This window comes from Bombus pascuorum, chromosome 5, assembly GCF_905332965.1.
Source record: "Bombus pascuorum chromosome 5, iyBomPasc1.1, whole genome shotgun sequence".
Taxonomy (NCBI): Eukaryota; Metazoa; Arthropoda; class Insecta; order Hymenoptera; family Apidae; genus Bombus; species Bombus pascuorum.
In genome coordinates, this window is record NC_083492.1 from 4,805,515 (window position 1) to 4,826,750 (window position 21,236).

The 21,236-nt window shown below is 41.5% G+C and overlaps 1 long non-coding RNA gene across 1 annotated transcript in view; it reads right to left on the reverse strand.

The window, feature by feature from the left end:
* LOC132907129 (uncharacterized) overlaps positions 1-4,429 on the reverse strand; it is a 110,619-nt gene extending 106,190 nt beyond the window's left edge. Inside the window, exon 1 of the long non-coding RNA XR_009658121.1 lies at positions 4,235-4,429. This is a non-coding gene — a long non-coding RNA (uncharacterized LOC132907129). The remainder of the gene's footprint in view (positions 1-4,234) is intronic.
* Positions 4,430-21,236: the final 16,807 nt, after the last annotated feature.

Consider the following 21,236-nt stretch of genomic DNA (forward strand, 5'->3'; position numbering starts at 1 on the left):
TATCTTGTATGCGATTACAAGACATATTCTATAGTTTATTCGCAATTTCACAGGAAAATTTAGTTCTAATTCCATCCACTGGATGTGTAGCGCTCTTGTTGTATACTGTATCGGTAATGTCGCGTGTGACAAAATTTGTTTGACCACAGTCGATACTATCAACACGTTGTCTACGATCGATAATATAGAACATGTTCGTATTTATTCTCAACGTTCGTCGATAAGATTGTTTTCCGAGTTAACGACAAAAATCTGCCTAAAAAACTTAGTACATAGTTCCGTCTGCAGGTGGATGAAAAAAGGTCAAAGCCCGCCATTACGCGACGCCACGGCGGTTATTAAGGCGCAATTCTTTAAATATTGATTGAAAGTGGGTTGGAGTCGGTGGGCGGAAGCTCAAGGTGGACGGAGTGAAGGGAGGAAGAGGTGGAGGTTAGACGAACGGACGAGATGAGATGAGAAGGTAGATGGGAAGGGAAGATCGTCTATTATATATGATGGGCGCGGCCGGTCTCTATGGATTTTTTCTCCCATTATAAATGCGGCCTATTTCACAGATAAATTTTTAATTATCGGCTCGTTTAAATGTTTTACGAAGGATCATGCGTTCGTTTATCATTTGTATCGCGGTATCGAACATTTTTTGAACGTGTCTATCGTTGAATTTTCCGGGGTAACTTCGATCCGAGCTTTGAATTTTTATTTCGCGCACGTTGGATGGAAAAAAAAAGAAGTTTAAAGCATCGCATCGTTGATTTCTCCATCAATCATTGTAGAATATTTAACATATATTTCTCGGACAGTATATGCATTCAAATACTCGAAGGAGAAAAGATTATCATACGAGGCGATCGTATTATGTATTCCGTAATACGTTCGCGATCGAAATTCCTTTTCCTTAACTGTATTATACGTTTCACAGTGAATTTAAATAATCGAGTATATTCGATATTTTAGAAATACCTTTTAGAAACTTTTCATTTTCAATACGAATAAATAATTCGACTATTTAGTTGCAAGAAATATCCAAATGTTACTATTTACCATATAAATATTATTCGGTAATTGCAAATCGATATCAATCGATCTGCACAGGTCATTGCACGCAATAAACGACTTCCATCAATCCAATAAAAAGGCAGTCAGATTCACATCGTGTTTTAACCATCGTATCGTCTCCAAACCAAATTTTAACCATCGTAACGTCTCCTTTCCTCTTTCATCGCGTTAAATACATCGAATTCGAGCTTGGAACGACGAAATCGTTTCCGACTGGGCTCTCTCAGCACTCGCCAGCACGGCCATGTTTTCGAAGGCGTCCAAGAATGTGTCGCTCGGCTGTTGTTTTGCCTTTAGCGCGACCGCCACCGCCATCAGCACCACCCTTACAGAATTTTCTTCCCCCGTCGAGCTGTAAACCCCACCACCCCTCAACTTTCACACTACCCGTACCGATGATCGTTTCTCTTTTTTTTTCAGCTCGAAAGTCGACAGCGCGAGAGAGACGAAAAGAGGAGGCAGGGACCCCTATGGATTTTTTCCGTACCGCGAGTTCACCCCCCTGCCCCTGTCGGTGCTTACCCCGCCAACCCTTGTCAGGATCGGTCCACGATGTTTTAAGGGCTCGAGCAACCCCTGGCGAAGGTCCTAAAAAAAATTCAACCCCCAATTTGTAGGGTTGGCGGCCTGTTTAATTGCGATATCCAGTAGCTTTTCGCGATTCATCTTATTTTTTCCAGCGGTTTCGTTTTCTCTCAGTCTGTCCCTGTCTGTCGCATCGTGGCTTTTCACTTCTGTCTCTCTGTGATTTTCGAGGCGTCGAGCTGGCTCATAAGGGTTCGTCGCTCGTTAATCTTCCGACGGTTTTGTTCTTCCTCTTTCTTTTTTCCTCACCACGGTACCGTGGCTGCTCGGGAATAATAATGAGACTAATCCGTCCGACACACCCTGTACATTAATTCCTTGCACGGTCCGCTCCTCCAGCCGACCACTCGAAAGTCTTACCGATACGAATTGCGTTTCCTCGAGAGTAATCGCGCGACAAGGGCCACGCATTAATGGACCAATAAAAACATTCAGTCCCACTGTGTTTATGATTTCGCGAGGCTCGATCTGGCGGATACGGATCACTCGCTCTGTCTTTAACATACCTGGCTTTCGCTTTGCACGAATGAATATAAATCTTAAATATCGTACTAATGGTTAGAGGTAACGCGTTTAGATTTCAATTTTTTTCCGAAGCTTATTGGTAACTGAGAATAATATTGACGATGGGGAGCTCTGCTATGTGGTAATATTTATTTTCTATTAGCTTGGAGAAAACGCCATACGTATGTGATGTAGCGCATCATAGAACGAACTACCCGACGACGACTATACGACGAAGTACAAGGTACGAGCGAAATCTTACGTTAAAAATTTTATTAAAAATCGAAGAAATTTGAGGGTTTGTTAAAATCTTCCTGCGTAAAGACTTTCATAGTATAAAGTATGAACAGCAAAAATTCAATCAGCAGTAAACGTATCAATGCTCTCGTAATACATCGACAAAAATCGAACATAATAGAAATTATTTTAAATAAAAACGTTTAATTTCGACAAGGATACAATGTTCCTCCGTTCCTTTAAAACGAACGGCCTCGAACAACGAAAACTTGCAAAATGACCTAATATTTAACGAAAACTTTGTCACGTTCCTTTACTGACGAAAAGGAAAAAGAAAAAAAAGAAAAAAAAAAACGAAATAAAAAGGAGAAAGTAGCGCATCGAGTGTCTACACCCATTAACCTTCGGGAGCATAGTGACGCACGAGCATAATGCGAAGTTTACAATAGCGGCATACCACCCCTTTCGCCACGCTGTGGGATACTATGCACCCTTGTAACCAGTCTAATTGCGATATCGCCTTTTTTTCGCTCGTTGTTTTTTTTCCCTTTAGGCTCGTACCTCGCCCGGTCTGTCTTCTCGTCTATCGTTTTTTGCGCGTTATTTTCCTGCCACCCGGTAATTATGTGGGCGCGGTGGACCAAACAAGGGAAGGAGCCGCGGTGGCGAAGAAAAAAGTCGTTTTGCATATTTAAATCCGTCGTAGAATGCGAGCAGGATCGAGGGAGCTGGAAATGGGGTGGCTCGAGCGAGAAAGAGAGAGGGAGAAAGGGGTTGCCGGAGAGAAGAGAGGAAGAGATCGAGGTAAGGGCGCGTGCGCGATGACAATGGACCGTGTTTGCACACCCGAAAATTGGCCGGCGCAGAAAAACACGCGGTTGTCTCTCGGCATGAGATGATAAAAAAAAAAAAAAAGAGAAAGAAAAAACGTTGCTAGATGTTAGAAGAAAGGGAGAGCGACTAATCGAAGGACACGCGTTAAATGTCTTCGACACCGTCACGCTGGTACGAGTTCGAAAGGGTTTCTCGAATTCGAAAGAGATAATTAGGACGTTATGAATTATGATATTTGGCGAGCTGGTAGTTTCAAACGTATTAGCTTTGTAATTTATTAACTTCAGACGTCGTTAGTGATTTTATAGATGCACGTTTCGGTGGTTGTAAACTGGGAAAAATTAATGAACCGACGCAGCTTTATGCGTCCGATATCGTTTGCGTTCGTTGTTGATGTTGGACAAAAAAAACAAAAATCTATTGACAGGATCGAGAGGGATTTTTCGGAAATTTTACTCTAAATTATTCGCTCCGTTATTCGCACGTTACTTTCAATTATTTACGAGCTACTGTTGGTTTAATCGATAAATTTCTTCGTCTGCTTTGGAGCTTCTAATAGATTGAAAAATTTTATCAGCGACTTATAACTCTCTTACAGTGCCATTTGATTCGAATAAGGCACGCTTTGTTTCTGAGAACTCGTAACGAGCTACCGATACTTATCGATTTCTAATAGGAACATTTTATCTTAATACTGTAACTACAATATCAAACCGACTGATATCAGATTTGTTGATTTTGCTATTACTAATAACTTGCGAGCGTACGTTTCTGGCAATAATAATGCTTACCTTTACTAAGACAGAAACATGATTGCATATATTTCTTTGCGTTTATCGTATCACATTAATTATTTTACTTTATGTATAATATATTTAGGTAGATACCAATGATCATTAGCTACAGTGTTGCAGAAGAGAACACGGAGAGAACATATGTTTGGAGCATGACTACGTATAATATACGCATAACTCTCTCACATACTTTTAAAGAAATTACACAACAGTCGACTCACCTTTCGAATAATCTTCATTCGCAGAACGCTCGAATCCTTTCTAATTCTATTTGAAATTAATCGTGACGGGAAACAATCGAGCGTCTCCTCCCATTCAGGTGGTTCGATAGAATCATGCATCATTCGCATCGACGTGGTTCGTTCTGGATACGTGGACGTAGTCGAGCATCGATCGTCGGGATTAGTCGGATCCAATTTTCTGCGGACGATAAATTAGAATTTATGAAATGAGCGTGGAAGGCAACGCGAGGTCCTTCGAGGGTGAAACCTTACGAGGGAGGTCCACTTTCTCCCTCTCTCCTTCGAAACTCTTCGCTCTCGCGTATAAAAAAACACCCCATGCACTCCCCCTCGCAGACCGGAACTAATAGTTTTTTCTTCCTTTTTTTCACACGCTGCCCCGACTGGATCGCCTCGTTTCGATCATGAAAATTATTCGTTTCCACTAGATAGTATCGTTCTCGATATACGATACGAGCATTATCGCCTTTGCTGTGATAGTCATTTATGGAAATGCTTTATTGTACGCGTAACTAATGTTTCAAGTATGTATTTGGGGATGTTGCTTTTTCTACAACAAACTATGCAGTTGGCTGCGTGTTTGGTTTTTGAGTGCATGAAGTTAGATTGCGTCAATCGATAACGAATAATCTTTGTACGTAATCAAAATTAGTCGTACTAATTTTGATATCGGTATTTTTACGGAAACGATTTATAAATTATTTCGAAACTATTCTGTACCGTTAACTTTAAATACTAATTGGTTAGATGTTGGATTATTATTGATCAAAACGATTTTAATCTTAGTAGAAATAGAATTATAAATATTTCTGAAACGTATATTTCTTTGAAATAATTAAACAATTTCCCTTTGTTCCTTTTATTCTTACTTGTGATAAATTGAACCTAGAAAATGAATTAAAGTCTGTTCATTTATACTAATTATTGATAGATTTCCGTTCTTACCAACAATTTATGAATATGATTAGCTTAACAAATTTAAATAATATTTTAAACAACAACATGGTTCTATCACTGTTCTATGATTCCTTCATACTAGGCAAGAATATTGGTATTCAACGAAATAGGACGAACCGTTCGATAGACATCGAGGATCGACAGATGTTTCTCATTTTTTTCATACTCTTTCCTCTGTCGATGGAACACCGTTATTTTCGCAAAAAAATTTCCCGAAACTGATCGGCTGCGCGTACACGATCAGGAACCGTGCCATTCACGAACACCTCATCGAATCGGTCGTTTTCTTTCAAAGGGTCTCCTCTTTTACAAACGGCGGAAATGTGACTCCTGCATATCCTGACGGAACAGACGAAAGAGAAATTTTTTCCTTTTACAACGTAGATAATAGAAATAAAAATTTCTATCGCGAAATGAATTAACGCGATAATGATTATTTCGATGACACAAACTGTTTCACATAAAATCATCTCCTACCTTATTCGTTTCTTACTCACGTAGAATTGAAACAAAAAAAGAATCTAGTATTTCGATAGACGGAATAGACAAAAGTTGGGATCACGAACGGGCGATAAATTGAAGAAATCAACGAATGTAATCGCTTTTCCAACTTTTGCTCGTAGTACGAGGGATGACGATGACCGATAGGTAAATGGACGATCTCGAGTGCGATTACCACGGTCACTAATTTTTTCTTTGGAAGATTATACGGATGGTGGTCATTTCATGGTGCGCCGCTCGTGTAATCCTATCGTGATACACTTGGATATAAGACTTTTTCGTGAAAAAAAATATCCTGGAAATCCCGTAATCCCGGATGGACAGGAATAACGAGTGTTTGATGACGGACAGCGTAGGGCTCCGTAAATTCTGTGGGGGTAGTAGCGACGTGAGAATGAAAAAAAAACCTGGGGCACGCGTTTCTCTGAGTACCCCCGAAATTTCTATGTCCCCACGATCGTAGAATGGGACAGGAAGCAGGCCCCACGATCGAAAAAAACTTTTTATCGTGTCCATTGCGTTCGAAGACAAAGCGTTTCTGAGTTAATGCCACGTAAATATTATTTATTACTGTCTAAATTAACGATTATTTACGCTCTTAAAAAATTCATATTCACGCTCGTTTCGTGCTTTTAAAACGTTAAATAATTTTATAAGCTTTCTCTGCTTATAAATTTGGATTCGATGGAAACAAAGACTTTTAAAAGAATCGAAATCTGAACTACTTTCGGTGTATACATCGTGTATGGAGTAGCAATAAGTTCTTAAAAAGTTATTATCTCTGTAATATACAAATTTTCGCGCAGAAATAAATAATAATTAATAAATTATTAATTTTAAAAAGGAAATGTTATTAACAAAAATACGAGGCATTTATGATATTATTGTACAATCTTCTAACCTTTCGATATCTTCTACCCTCTTAAAAAGAAATGTGAAATAAATTACTTTCGCTTTACCAGACCTTTTGCCTAGGAACAAAACTTCGAAGCGAAATATTAATATGTATGCATTGAAGAAGTTTCCTTAAACTAGCGATAGTAATCTATTATAACGAAATCGTACAAATTATTGTCTCGCCATAAAAAATTTTCAGAATCGAATTTATAGCGTTATTAAATTATTTTAGTAGATGCCAGGACGATATGTGCAGCTCGAAAAATTTCGTGAACATCTCAGTCCCCTCGCTACCCAGGTTGGGTAGGTGAGTGACCCCCTTCGGTTTTTATACAAGGGTTTTCCTGAGGGGGGAGCATTTTTTTTTATTCCAAGGGTACCCGTGCCTGGGGTGGAGATCGTTTTTTATAGACCAGCATCTGTACCCCCGTGGCTAGGAAAGCAAAATTTTTCAGTCAGCCAGTCACTCACCTGGCTCACTTCGGTACGGTGAGTCTTTGGAAAACTTGTTCTCGATTCGGTTCGTATCAAACTGTACGCTTCTTGCGTTAGTTGTGACAGATCTTGCCAGTTTGTAATATAAATGTTACTAAGTAACAGGTAGTGTTCATCAAATGATCAGCAGAATAAGTGCGAATAGTGTGTGGAAAGTTACATCGATTGTAGTTTGACAAATGACACTGGTACAATGGTTGGTATGTTTAATATCTTTTTCACTCTTATTAATTTATGTAAAGGGGTACGTTAAAGTTTGAAACGAGTTTAAAAGTACTATCGTGCAAGTATAGGCAAAATTGTAACTACAAAAGTTTTATACGGATGTAAGGATCTAATATACCAAGGATATAATATAAGGATTTTATAAGGATAAGGAATTTATGGTTTTCTACGAGTTCTAGTATCGCTCAAAGGAGATCATCGTTCGATGACAATTCGCATAATCGACGTATCTCTTAAATAAATCTTCTGTCTTTTCCTCAAAATCCGTCTCTCTTACGTAGTTAAATTTCCATCAAAATCGTTCTTTCTCAGAGATACGTCAAATATTCAGTCACTTTCTAGTAACGTTAATTACGACAAATATATCCAAGGAACGTCTAATTTCTATACACGTCAGAAAGGTTGAAACGAAGCGAAAAATTCGGTCGTCGAAAGTTAGAGAGATTCGCCGTCTCTGCTCCCTTACTTTCTGTCTTTCTGGTCTTCCATTAAAAAGAAAATGCTTTTTTCCTTGGTCCGGGTTCCCCCGAGATTAAAACATTCGCGAACGAGTCGTGAACTCGTTTGTCGTTTATACTCTCACCCCACGTCTATCTTCCTTTCTACCATCCTCTTCTCTCTCTCTCTCTCTCTCTCCCTCTCTCTCTGTCTCTCAGCCGCTTGCGACAAGATGAGTCGGATAACGAAGCGACCTCGTCATGGAACTAATTTTCTGTAATTTCTCAAAAAGAAAAAGGAGGTCGAAGAATACGGAAGACACGGATGGGTGTAGAAAGGAGGAAAGTAGAAAGGGGAAGAAGAAGAAGAAGAAGGAGCGCGGAGTAAGTCGGAGCTTTTCTGGACGTTACCCCCTGCAACACTCATCCCCTTCGATACGCTCTCAGAGACTTGCTGGCACGTCGACGTGGCCTCCAGAAGAAAAAGATGGAAAAGAGAAAGAAGGAAAGGTAAACACGAAGAAGAAAAGAGTAGAGGGGGATGGTGGGTAGCGTCAGGCGAGAGAAAAGAAAAATAATCTCTTATATACGACGCCCACGGTGTAATGGAGGGTATTTCGCGCTGCAAAACACCCAAGCCACCCTCTTGGCAACCCTCTCCTTCTCGCTGCTCATCCCTGGCCATGCCACGATGTTGGAAATAATATCTATCTCTCTGCGAGCGACGAGTGGCAACGCCGAAGAAGATCTAGTTGAAAAATAGAGAGAGAGAGAGAGAGAGAGAGAGAGAGAGAGAGAACGAAGGAATGGAAAGGGGGAGAGGCGAGGAAGAGCACGATGTATAAGTACATGCTTGATGATAGCCGCGTTATATTATCCGAGAGGAAACGCAATTTCCACGGGATCTACCCGTGCTGTAGGGAATCAAGACAATTTCATTGGGTTAATGGTAATTAGGGGAGGTGTTTATGGCTGGTTTGCCGCGGACAGGTACGGCGAATCGGAGTTTTTTTCGTGTGGATAATGGAGTTAATAACGTGGGGTTCTTGCCACAGCTGATGGTTTTTGTTCGAACGAAACGCACGCAGTTGAGGAGTTTTGCTTATGCGAATGGCCATTACGGGCGACGGGACGAATGCGAGCGAAGCCATTGATAGAAATGATGATTCCGGAGGAAGAGGAGACTTGCGTTCGTATGAGTAAACGCATGACTGGACAAGAAAGACTCGGTCGCGGAGAAAAGAACGTAAAACGAATTGAAGGAAAAGAGAAGAATCGAAAGTCATTGACGGAGAATGTAAGAGAACTTAAAGATTCGCGGAGAAAGCAACCGAGATCTTGTACGAAATACACTCAAATAATTCCCTGTCATTTTGCGAAAAGAGAAAAGAAGTCTGTTTGTGAATTATTTGAGAGGATTAGAAGATAGATAGGTGTGTTAATCGACAACTAAAAATATGGAAATTCATTATGTTCCGAATTATTAAAGAGATATATAATGTTGTCGAATTTAATGGGATTAAAATAAAATATTGATAAAGATAAAGGCGAAAGAAAATTTACTTAAAGATCACTTAGCGATAGATTTTTTCGAAGATTGATAACTATTAAGCTACGATATAGTACTTGTTTGTCGTTTGTAACAGGATGACAAGACCTATTAAACTAATGGATTTTCTAGAATGTATTTAGAATTCTCTAAAAATAATCTGTCGTATGATTGTACACAAGAGGAATTTATTTGCAACTCGTGTTCATAATTCGATGAATTCATGAATGCAACGTGGTCACAGTTAGGCGAATATTTATGGGCTATTGATTTGGAAGAAGGACTCGTGAATTATTTCACTGAAAGTCCTAAGCACATATGTCTCGCGGTCGGAAAAAGTCTGAAACGCTCGAAAAAAGAGAAGAGAAAGCAGATTGTCACGGGCAAATAATAGATCTCAAGCGGAGCACAAAAACTGGAATAATAGACGTAACTTTCGAACAGATAAATCAAGCGGAATTGTATCACGATAAATAAAAGTAAATAACGTCAGTGATTCATAATTAAGGAGACGAACAGCCCATCCCGTATGGGGTGAATAAAACAAGATAACCAATGATGGATAAAAAAAGCATACGTTCTATATTATTGTTTTAAACGTTGAATAAATAACTCGGACTGATCTTAAATAATATTCATCTAATGAAAATCACTCTTAAATCGAGAACTTTTCACTGTCTACAATGTGAAATATTCATTTCGAACGTTTGATAATTTTTATACTAACGATAAGTTCGAATCTAATTTATTTATTCATTACAAAAATTTTAGCAAATCCCTGTAACACGCTAAATACAGAATTATTATTTTTGCAAATATTTCTCGAATATTTCAATTTCCTTACCGTGGAAGTATATTCATGAACGGTAACGAACAAGATCTATTCTAAGGAACGATTCAAAAGGAAAGATTACTACGTGTAGCCTCTTGGCTAGGAGAAAAACCTTTCTTCAAGTAGTCGAAATATATTCATGTTTGGCATCGAGTCCCGTAGCAGCAATTATCCTGGAAAGCTTCAGCGACTTTGCATTCGCATGAGGAAATACCTGCTGGGCAAGCGAAAGGATAAGTGGAAAAAGACAGGAAAAATCGTAATTTAAATTCACAGTGAAATTCACATGGTGGTGTAAACATCTATTCGTCGCCGTACAAGATATTCATACATCAAGAATTAATTACGAAACTTGAAGTTACAAAAACTGGAAGAAATTCCAAAGGAACATTGTTCCGTCTGGAAAACGATTGCAGTACGACCGAGTATTCACCATAGCAATTATCTCAAGAAGTTCCGTTGATTTTGCATCCGCATGAGAGAATATCTGACCCTTGAGACGGATTTCAGAGAAGAAACAGAGAGTAGAAACGAGGAAGAAACAAGAGAAAGAAGACGAAGAGGAGGACTAGTAAGAAAAGAAACGGGACAGAAGGGAAGAAAGAAAGGGAATTCTGGAAAAGGATGCACTTTGCAGCAGCAACGGAGTATAAGCGGGTTCCATTTTGTCCTGGGGGTCCTTAGGCGCCTCCACGCTACACAACCAACACACCGACGTTCTCATGGTGCACACATTCATTAGGAACGGTCACGCATGCACGCTGCCGTGGCACACACCATCGTACATTTTTCTTCTCCCTTTTTCTCCTCCCTTTTTCCTCTTTTCATCTTTCTCCTCTCTTCTAGCAGTCGCATTTGGCTTTCTCCCTTTCTCCAACTGTTTCTACGTGTGGACCTCGAGGGTTCGTCGGAAGGGATGCTGGATGGTGCGCAGGCGCAACTCGCGAGATATTGATAAAAATACGCGAAGGTCCATCCCCACCCCCACACACCCCCGTGAAGCCAGCCCCATCGGAGGGAACTAAGGAGATATTCTGACGTCGAGGGCCACCCCTTCCCTTCGACGTCTTTCGCTTGAACCCTGCATCACCACATTAACATAATTATTAATATTTCTCCTATTCACGTATTCCCTTTTTCCATGTAATTCGTGCGTATTTTTTAATGTGCCATCGTCATCCGTTGAAATTTTTAGTGCAATCGTACTTTATTGGACGATGTACGATCGAAGGAATATCGGTAATTAGAGTATAAAGTATTTTGCTGTGATTAGTCAATATGGCAGTGATATTTTAATTTTTCATTTGTTTTTTCTTACAATGATACCCGTATTTTATTAACGATCTTCGATCTTCTACGTTTAAACGGATCCATTGTTACACGTCAAGCTTCTACAGAATATTGTTTTGCCTCTTTCGTTTCATCCTTCGATCAACTTTTACGTTAGCTTTACATTGCATTTACATTTTCCTTGTTCTTCCTCTTTGGTGGTTGGGAGACCGCTACTATATAATTTTAGCTACGAACGTAGCATTCATAAAATAATGGCCTTTTGGAACAATAACGTTAAATGTCTCTTGCCTCGATTATCCCTCGCTGGAACGTTTATAAAATTGTGTTTAGTTTTTTAAAAGTGTTAATTTCGTAACATTATACAGTAACAGTAATATCTTTTCAACGATGATAAAGTGCTTCACGCTTGCCAATGATGTTATCTACACTGCGTAACTTCCCCACTAACCAGCCTTATTTCCAAATTTACGGTTTCTTAATTTACATATTTATGAGGAGAATTTCCATCGGCCAAAAATGTCAAGCGACCTACATTAAATTTATCGATTAAAAATGAACCTCGTGGTGAGGAAGGAAACGGGAGTCTTTCGAACGGGAGAAAGTTAAATGATTAAAAAGTAGACCAAGTAAGGGGAGAAGTACAAGGACGGATATATATGTACACCTTTCTACCCTTGTGCAATCAAAGGAGCTATCGCCCCTCTTGATTCTTCGCTAAGTTTTTAAGAAGTATTTTCCTCGTATTTCCCTATCCTCTATCGCGGTGCAGCACTCACAGGCTAAGCGGAAACAATGAGATCGCTGCGGGCCTCGCAATTAAAACGTTCTGGTTCAAGTGTTTCCCTTTGAGGATGCCAGGGCATCCCGAAGGAAGGCCAAAGGGGGGTGGGAAGGTCAGAGAAGGAGGTCGATCAAAGGGGATTATTTCATTAAATCGACTAATCATTCGCATGGCCTACCGGAACAGAGGATTCTCGATGAACAGGCACGGACGAGCACTTAAAAGCCGAAGATCGATCCTAAATACGCCACCATCGAGTTTAAACTCGATTCGTTATACACGGAAACGGTATAAAACATATAGAAGACACATATGAAACATTTTATACAATTATATTATTTTTTTTAGTTGTAATTTACTCGTTGTTATGTGCCTTTAATTATAATTACTCGTTAGATCGAGGCAAAGATATAGCTAATACTACTAAATAGTATATATATACATTTTCCAAGGTATTGGGATTTTAAACGACTGTTAGGGTCGTTAATAATAAAATCATGATAATTACTTTTAAGTAAAAAAATTATGATCGTTAATTATGGTTGATTACAATGACACGAATTATATTCGTGTATGTTTCTGATATAAGATACTGTGCTGAAAAATGCACACCAAGAGTAAAAAACTCTTTTTTGGATCTCGTAATTCACAATTTCGTCGAGTACTTCACGCACAAGTTCTAATAAATCTTTACTTCGATTCGTCATAGACCCTCCTCCAAATAAAATCACCTCCTTGAAACGGTCAATACATCTGAACCAATTTCACGACCATTTATAACGTACGTAACGACTTCTACAAGAATAATTGATAAAACAGAGAAATCTCCCTTATCGTGTTTGAAGTTTCTGTGAGTCTACAATAGCTACATGTACACGAGGATCGAGCTTTAGTCGAACTGGTCTAATCCTCGATCTAGCGAGTCGGAGGAAAGGGGTGAAGAGGATGACGGCGAGGTCAGAGGCAGGGGCTGTTCGGACGAAATTATATTTTTTGTCGTCAAGACACGTTCTCGGCGTCCTGGACGCTCGCATCCCGAGGGTATTTAAAGACTCCTCGTCCTTCGTTCATCGTTCGCGAGGCAGCGCGCAGGGACGGAGGGACGGGCCAGGGCGGCTCCTAAAGGCAGTAATCCTCCGGGCTCTCACGCACGAGTATTAGTCCCGTCTATAAGATGAACACATCGAACTGGAGCTGCGATTCTATACGTGTACACGCTGGAGACACGGCTGTTTGGCTACGAGAGCACGCGCGCGCGCGCAGGAGAAACCGAAAACCGCGATCAAGTAGGATTACTCCGGAGCAATATGCTCCCTCTCACTTTTTCCTTGCTTTACCCTCTTGCTTCGTTCCCGAAGACACCACCCCCGAGTGGACACACGTGTGGCCAACACACGCGGAATATACACAAGCAATCTTCTATCTCTCGACCGATGCCCGTTATCTCGAAAAGCAACGAGAGTTTGCCTGGTGTTCCTACTCAACCTATCGTTGCGTTTCCTCGTTAAACGTTCAACGTATGGCATTAGCCGCCGATTGACGAGCTCCATTCAGAGTGTGCTTCGTTTTATGTCTTGGATCCTCTTATCATCGACGATCGATATTTCTTTTAATTTATTTCTGACGATGTGGAAATTTTGTATGGATGTTAATGAAATGATTTTGTTTGTGTCTGATTACGTTTGGTAATTTGGTGGATCGATTATTGCGGAGGAAATGATCATATTCGATCGATGAGTGCTGATGTCTCATAAATTCAAAACCAACGATAGGTTTATCGTTGTTCAATAAAAGATCATTTGTAATTCATAAGACTCGTTTCTGATTAATTTTGTAGGTGGATCGATTATTATTGGGGGAACAATAATTTACAACGATTAAACAATGATAGATATTATTAGAATAATGTTCTTCTACGGATTAATCATAAAAATCCGCAAGTCATTCCTATATAAACTAGTCAAATATATAGTTCTCCTGTCGATCTTTGAGAAGATTAATTATGCCCTACCAATTACAAATAAATGGCCATGTGAATTGAGAACAGGTATAATTAAATAAATATTGGAATAAGGAAGAAAAAGAGCGAATATACAAAATCCTTCTTAATTATTTTCCAATTATAGTTGCACCGACTTACAGAATTTAAAACAAGTTTTTAAATTACGTCTTAAATGAGCGAAGATTTTGGTCAGAAACGTAAAAGGAAACCTTAATGTGCTTGGAAAAGTAATGACGCAGATGCAGTTGTTATCCGAGAAGTCAGTTCGAAATGAGAATTTTCTAGCTGTATCGGCGATGCCAATTCTTTGCTCGATACACTATGCCACTAAATGCTGACCAAAGACATTAGCTATCTGCGAGAGGATCTTCCTCCCTTCTAGTTTTTACCCTCTCTTGCCTTTCCGCCTTTTCTTCCTTCAATTTTCTTTCTTTGGCGACCGCTCAAGTGTCCTCTCCTCTTAATTTCCTTTTCGATTTGTAGTAATGCCTTCTATATTGACTTTAACGCTAAAAGTTAATCGGATTTGGTCGTGTTAGTAAAAAAATGTCACCTCAACCCCGAACATCGATGAATGAACCGACTTGATAAAGGGATTAGCTTTTCCTAGAGTTTCGAAATAGAAGAAAGTATTTTAAGTCAATCAATTTCTTCCTTGCATTTTATCCGAGTAATTTATACTTTCGATGCAAATTTCCAATCTTTGATCGACAGGGTAGAAACAATTAATTATGGCAAAGAAGGATAGTACAAAGAATATCTAATCTAAAATACTACTGCGATAAATATAATTCAAATATTGGCGTTGTCTGCTTAATGCCGCAAACCTTTCGATTATGGTTATCATTTGATTCGTAATATTATCTCGTAAACCTAATTAACCCTGTAAAATTTCTAGAAAAGCTATAGGTCGACAGTACCAAGCTTGCGTCAAAGCTTTCTTAGACACGTTTATCCGTCAATTCCTTATTTAACAATAACCACACCGATCGACTACTTACAACACGTCGCTCTGATTTTTCGCGTAAATTCTCCAGGAAGGATCGGTCTCGCTGTGGAATATCGAAACGAACCGTGCAACCTCGGCCCGCGTAGCGTTTCCGACGAAGTAACGCGAAATCCAAGAGACGTCGAGCAGTCAGCCCTAAAGCGAGTTAAGGACGGTTACACAGTCACCCCGGCGAGGTGCAAGCATAATATTCCCGAGGCAGGGAAAGTAGGTGCCGCGGTACGATGAGACGACGGAGGTGAGACCGGATGAAGGATACGGAGAGCAAAAAAAAAAAAAAAAAAAAAGAGTGAAATGGAACAGAGGAGAGAGCAAGGAGACGAACGAGAGGCGGAAGAAAAGGCAGAGGCGAAAGAAAGTACGGAGATGGCGCGCGAAAGAGACGAGGGTGGAAAAGGGGCGAGAAAGAGAGACAGAACGAGCGGGGAAAGAGTGGAGCGAATGGGGCGGGGGTGTAACGCGGGGTAAAAGTCCGCGAGCCATTTTTCCCCATATAATTATAAGAGAGGGACTGGGCGTTTCCATGGTAACCACACACCACCCTCTACCCGTCCCCCCTCCCACCTCATACACTCTGCACCCCGTTTACTTATATGCCGGAGGACGCGCGTTGGCACATGTGCACGTATGCGCTTGTCTGTGTGTGTACCCGTTGATGGAGGTGGTAGCTCGACCTCCCTGTCTGTGTCTGTATGCGTACACGGGAGCGTGTGTTATCACCACGCGTACACATACGTACGCACATAGTCGAATCTTTCGTATGCGTATACGTAGATACGATTCACAGAAGAGACCAGGGACGAGAACCGTGCGAGAGTATGCGGGAGAGCTTGCGCTTATGTGGGGCGCGGAGGGATGAACAGAGGGTGGGGAGTGAAATTAATGTATTTGTTCTGCGGCCACCCTCGTATGCCCCCGGTAAAGACTCGGTCTCGCGAAAAGGTCTGATGGCGAGGCGGATGGCCGAGACGACCGAGCTCGAATCCCGCGTAGAATATCAGCCCGTTATTGCTTTTGTGTGCAAAGGCCCGTCTCTCTTCTACCCCCGTTGCCGCCTTCCTGTGTTTCTTGATGCCTCTTTGAGCCGCGCACACCTCCGTGTCCTGCTTCCGTGTGTTTCGTTATAGATCGCCCTGGATGACGCATAAAATTTAGTGTCTCTGCATTTCCTTCTAACTTCTTCCCTTTTCCCACTTTTTTGCGTTTTCACGGACTGTCACACGGAGTTGATGGATCTTCTGTCTACCGTAATTTATATTGTATGTCAATTAATCTTTTCTCTTTCGTTACTTCAGGTTTATACACATTTTCAATTTAGTAACGGATTTTAGTTGGACGCTTGGATTACGCAAAGTTTAATATACACGAACATGAATTACGAGATCTTCCAAAGTTACGTAAATATATTCTTAGTGGAAACGATATTAAGAAACTAGTGGTTTTATGGATATTTTTATAAATTACTTTTCGCGATAGATTCTCAAAGTGAACCACGGTAGACTTTGGATATTAACAAATCTAATGTGTAACATTTGGCGTTTCTAGGACGGCTATTATCGATCATTTTACATTACTTGTGGTTGTACGAAGAATCATTAACGTAGAAGTTACAAGTGCTGAATATACTGGTGAAATGAATTGAACGAACTTTCAGATACATTATGCTTTTATCGAAAATGTTACATGCCTTGTTACTCTTTTCGTTTCTATAATTTAGTTACATTTCGTAATTACAGTATGCTGCAATAAATCTTTGCGAAAGATTTCAGCGCTATGAATCTGTATCATCTTTTTATAGAATTTATTAATATCTCGAAACAAGGAAAATTAATTCGCAGGTAGAACTTTTATTCCTACTGTTAAATTAAAATGTAACTACATTTCGTTATTTGTTGCAGGTAGATCAACCTTCAGATTTTCATTTAACAAACATTGTGAAAGAAAATGGCGGTACTTCGATTAAATGCATAATTCAGCCTTAAGAAGGGTCCCGGAATTCGTAGTAACTAGTGCATTGCTCCGAAATGGAGGAAGCCAAGAGGGTGGGGTTCATTCGAACTCCCCTCAGAAAAAAAGCTATTTAAATAGGTACGATCCAACGGTGGGTGGGGTTGCTTTGATGGCGGGTCGGTTCTCCATGGCTTCATCTCAATGTGCAGCAATCGGCCATACGAATGAATACCATAGAAGGTTTCATTAATGCTATGTTTTATTCAAGGAACGAATCATTTTCCGTTAAATAATAAATATTAAAGGGTTAAGTTCGTTTCCATTGGACAATAATCACTGATTAGCTTTAAATTTTTAAGTGTCGTATTATGAAGTAGTTAATCCCGCTGATATATTTATCAATACAAGTAACGTTTATTTCAGATTATTATACCGATCGATATAAATATTAATTAACCAGAAAATAAACCTATTTCTAAAGAAAATCACAGCTTAATTTTTGTACATCTCTCGTATCTTATTTTCCAAATAAGAAGAGCATTATTTGAAGTTAATATTCATCTATACGTAACTTCCCATTTATGTTAATTGCTCGCGATATATACTGAGCGATGATATGCATGATCTACTGCAGGAATATTTTGGAAATCATTTTTTTTATTGCATTTTGACCGTACGCCAAGAAGCGCATCAACGTTAATTTATGTACCGCCAGCTTGCGTTGAAATAAATATGAGGAAAAAAACAACGAAATGTCAAAAGAAATAGGAATAATCCGAAAATCGCTCGCAACGTTGTGACTTCTCTGAGCTATCAGGACGAAGAAAAACTAGAATCGCCATTCGAACATTTTCTCGGTGTAACATGTTTCTAATATTTAGCACGAAGCACGACTTCGCACATTGTTCTCTCACGGTGAAGATCGCACGAGGTCGGGGATGCGAGAAAAGAACATCCACGTCTTAAACAGAGGCGCAGGAGATTCCCGTGAATAATTGAGCCGCGTAATTTATCGCAAGGAATGCAGCCGGTGGCTTCCTTTCCCGAGTCCTCAGGGTTTCCCGAATGGAGAGAGGAGGAAAGCACGAAAGAAGAAGGGAACGGAGGGGGGTGGCGGATGAAGAGAAACAGGGGGTGGTAGGTGAGAGGGGTGGCTCGGTGGAAATTGAATTTCGATCGAACACCGCCACGGCAGAGGAACGAGAGGGGTGAATAGAGCAGAAGCGGAGAGAGCAGGAGAGAAAATGAGAACGGGAGGAGGCAAGAAGGTGGAGGAGGAGGAGAAAGAGGAAGAAGGGGGAGATGGGAGCAGTAGGAGGAGTAGAAAGTAGAAGGAGGCTGTAGGACATTACAGGGCATCCTCCGGCCCCGTCACTATGGCGAACAAATGAGCAATTCTCTCAACCCCCGTGTCCTATGATGTCCTGCACGTAGAACCTGGCGATGGGCGTCTTCTGGGTCGATCTCGAGCCATACAAACTCCCTTCGACCTCCTACCTCTTTCCTATGTACCGCCATCGGGTTACCCTCGAGGTGATCGTAGTTTAAAATTTCTCACACGAAGCCCGGAAACCACCCGCGCCCTTTTCATCCAAGACAACCGGCTCATCCGCCAATCCACCCGACCCCGTGGGCTCTAAGGTGACTCGCGTCCTGTCAACGTTGCGCTGACGAATTATTTTTCGCGAACCTTGCAAGAGCGGGCGCACGCTAGTGGTCGCGACGACGTCTACAAACGACGCTATCTCGTTACTCGCTACGCGTCCAGATTCGCACGGCTACATCTTGCAATGACGATTTTTAAAAAGCCAGGAACTCACGAGTAAAATAAGGACAAGGCAGATGGAAGAAGAAGGAGGAAAATGGCAAATTTTTGGAATGGAGAGAAAGCTATCGGATAAATTGGAAAGCGAAGAAATCGAAAGATGGTCGTTGACCTCTGGTTAGGTATGAATTGGAGAACTCGACGGGGCGACTGATCCACCTTCTATCGCGCATACATTATTCAAACGCGGACTATTTTAAACTATCGCACCGGTGGAACTTATTCATACATATTTAACGATCTGTTTTTCGCGATTCTCGCTCATTGGCCGGCGCGCTCACCTGGACCGCACCGTGCAGCGCGCGTGGCGGCGCAAGTGGGCGTGCAACAGACACGTTAATCAGCCGAGAGGAATTCTCGAGGAACGTCGAGGAGAGTCGGACGAAGGACCGGACGGTCGGAGAAAAGAAAATGGCCGGCCCGCCATTAATTAATAATAGAACCGAGCGCGTAGCCGCGGACTGGCAAACCGAGAAAGAGGACAGAAACGGGGGAACGAGGGTGAAAGGGAGACGGAAACGAGGGTTGTTCTCTCTTCCACGATCCCCGTTCTATTCCTCTTTCTCTTTCTCCTTTTCTCTGTTCCGCTCTTTCCAGCTGTAGAAGGGGGTGAGAGGCAGTCGAGGTGGATAGGTGGTTTGGGGAACGGGGAATGGATTTTATGCCCAGAGCGAGATATATGGCGGCCGCTACGCCCGGGCAAAAATAATATTAATATCGGAAAGGAAAGGAGGGAAAGTTTCGCAGGCTGGCTGGCTGGCTGGCTGGCTGGCTGGCTGGCTGGCCCTGCTTTGGGCAGGGGATATCAAGTATAATCATAATAATAAACGCCCGTGCGGGGCGCCATTGCTGGCTCTGCCACCCTCTCCCTATCCACATCTTCCTCCCATCCCTCCTTCTCATGCCACCCTCATCACGCGCACATACACACGCGTATAACGTACTCTTAGCCTCACACGTGTGAGCACGAGTAAACCTCTCTCAGGTATTACACAAACGTCTCCTCCTCCTCCTCCTTCTTACTTCTCATCCTTCTCCACTTTCCGTGTCTCCTCTGTGTATACACACACACACAGGTTGATGCGCGTTCGAGTGCACGACGCGTTCGTGTGTCTCGATGCACGACGTTCTGTGTCTACGCTGAGCCGACTATACACTCGAGGATTAGATTAGCTTCCACTGGCTTCGCTGCAAAGGCTTATATCCACGGGAGGAATAAGCGGCAAACAAAAATGGTTCTTCCGCCGAAAAACTGCGAGGAAAATCGCGAGGAATTTTTCACGTTTTCACGGCGTTGACCGTGCCAGAGCATGGTTGTATCCCGCGAGCGGGTGTCGCGACGTTAGAGATTTATACCGGGGATCAGAGTGCGAAAGCGACGGTGATTGTTGAATCTTTGGACTCGGATTGCTTTCCAGCGTGGCCGCCTGTATCGCCTTGGAACTTACGTATTGTCGAAACGTATATTGATTTATGCGCGGAATTGCTTCTCGCCGTGGAAATAAACGATCCCTTCCACGCCGATATCGGCCCGAATTTATCAAAATTTATCAGAAATATTCCGATGAAGAATGTCTTCTTCGAAGTGTGAGATCTTCTCCATTAATATTAATTTAATAAAATGGAAGGTAAAACGTGGTTGTCGGTCGCTAAAACTTTATTTTCAGAGCTAATTATGTATAATTATTTAGAAAAGGAAAAACGCTTTCACATGATCTTTCCGCATTAGTTCCCAGCCTATCCGCCAAGTAAATGGAATTGTTGTTTCTGTGGATGAGAAGACCCGTAATCCCCAAACCCCCTAATTAATCCACAGACAGCGGATAGATGGACCCTTGTGCGAAGAAACGTCCTCCGACCTCTCTCTAATCCTCGTTCGTGCATCTCTCTATCGTTTCTCCGCCTTCGTTCTCTCGTCTCTTCGTACGATTTGTAAAGGTTACGATCAGCGCAGATGCATTTATATCGAATTGCAGCACGCTCGTATATTGGCTCTGCCGAAATGGAGGCTTTTGTCTTGGCGTGCCTCATAAGCGTGGATTTGCCCTTATCCCTGCCGTCTTTCCTCTTCGTTTCTCCCTTGTAGCGAGCCTCTACTCATTCCGTGGACCACGCTCGACCACCCCTGAAGTCAACTCCCCACGTCGAGTTGGCAGAAAAAGGGGAAGGTCGCTGCTATCTACCTTCTTCTTTCCTCTTCCTCCTTTATCCCGCTTCCCGCTCTTTTT